Source organism: Petaurus breviceps, unplaced genomic scaffold (assembly GCF_028583685.1).
Source record: "Petaurus breviceps papuanus isolate PSGF00001 unplaced genomic scaffold, PetGlider_PUasm1.0 567, whole genome shotgun sequence".
In the NCBI taxonomy this organism is placed as follows: Eukaryota; Metazoa; Chordata; class Mammalia; order Diprotodontia; family Petauridae; genus Petaurus; species Petaurus breviceps.
In genome coordinates, this window is record NW_027186383.1 from 1,916,022 (window position 1) to 1,917,832 (window position 1,811).

The window sequence follows — 1,811 nt, forward strand, 5'->3', positions numbered from 1 at the left end:
AGGATGAAGGGATTAAAAAAATCATGGAACCAGCTGCCTTGATGTTGGAGACTAGAGGGTAGAAGTGGTAAGGAGGTAGACTATCCCCATATGTGGCTCTGACTGGTCTTGGGGTGTGTGTGTGTGTGTGTGTGTGTGTGTGTGTGTGTGTGTGTGTGTGTGTAAAATGCCTGGAATACAGTAGGTGCTTAATACGTGTTTATTTACTGTCTGACAGATATATCTGGATGATGGTATCCCCTGAGCTGGATCATTTCCTCTGCAGGACATGGAAGTTGAGTTGGATTTGGGCTGGAGGAAGCCCATGCCATGGCTTCAACAAATGGGTCTGGGAATCAAAGGAAGGCTTTATTTAGGCTTCAGAGGGCCGGGGATGCACTTAGCTAGAGAGGGCACTGTCCTGATAGGCTCTGGGGAAGCCAGCTAGACAACACTAATAGGCTAGAGGCATAGGCAGTGACTTCAGCACCACTACTCCCACTCTCCAAATTTGCTCATAGTGCATATGTGTATTTCACTCATTCTTCACTTTTTTGTTGTGGTGGAATGGGTATTCTGTTATATTGCTGGGGAGAATGGGGCAAAATTGGCTCCTTCTTACCTTCCCATTTTGGTAACTTCAATCGGCATTACTTTTAAATATAAATCTGATTTTGCCACTGAAAAAAACATCTTCAAGTTGGTTCAAGAGAAATTTGTGGTCAAATATGTCCTGAGATCATAGACGTAGATGGGAAAGGACCCAGAAGGCCATTGAATCCACCTCCCTTATTTTGTAGGGTGCTGGACTAACTTGCTCAGGGTCAGATAAGCAACAAGGGGTAAGTGTAATGGAGGCTTGGACAATGAGGGCCCAATATTTTGAATGTGCTTATATTGGCCCTTTCTGGTGGGTTATAATAAGGTATTCCCTAAAGACTGACGACCATCATTGGCCACTCCCCACCTTCTTTGTTGCATAAGCACCAGACTGAAGATTCTAAGCGATGTGCTGTGACCTATGCTCAAATTCAGCAAAGAATGTAGTGTTCTTTGCACTGTCTGCTCCTTAACCAGATATGCATGGCTCTTAATATAGTGGAAACAGAAAAGTTGGGAAGTAACTGATAGATAGCCTCTTCCTTGGTTGTTTCTGCTTTTTTATCTAAGTTCTTCAAGACATTTAGTGCTAACTACTGAACAAAATAACATGGAATATATCACAGGATGAGGAGGGACTGACCTATGATGTGCATTGAAGGCACAGGAATGTTATGATCCCATTTGACTAGAAGCTGGCAAATGAGTGGTTTTTGATGGAGTTGAACTTTGGGGATGTTCACTTTGGACAAAAAAGAATGTGGTTTCTTAAGGAAACTCTAATATTAGTTCTTCTGCTCAAACCTTGGGACATATTCCAAGGCTCTGTAGAGGTTATACCTGTTTTCTTTCCAGAGGAAATTGTCAACCATGTGGGTGTCATGTAAATGGTGCTCCCTGCTTGGGGAATGACTCCATAGCCTATGTATAAGGGAGTATTTCCATCTGAGAGAGAGACAGAGACAGAGAGACAGAGAGACAGACAGAGAGAGAGACAGAGAGAGAGACAGAGAGAGAGACAGAGAGAGAGAGAAACAGAGACAGAGAGAGAGAGACAGAGACAGAGACAGAGACAGAGACAGAGAGACAGAGACAGAGAGATGGAGAGAGAGAGAGACAGAGAGACAGAGACAGAGAGACAGAGACAGAGAGTCAGAGACAGAGAGAGAGACAGAGACAGAGAGAGAAGAGACAGAGAGAGAGAGAGAGAGAGAGAGAGAGAGAGAGAGAGA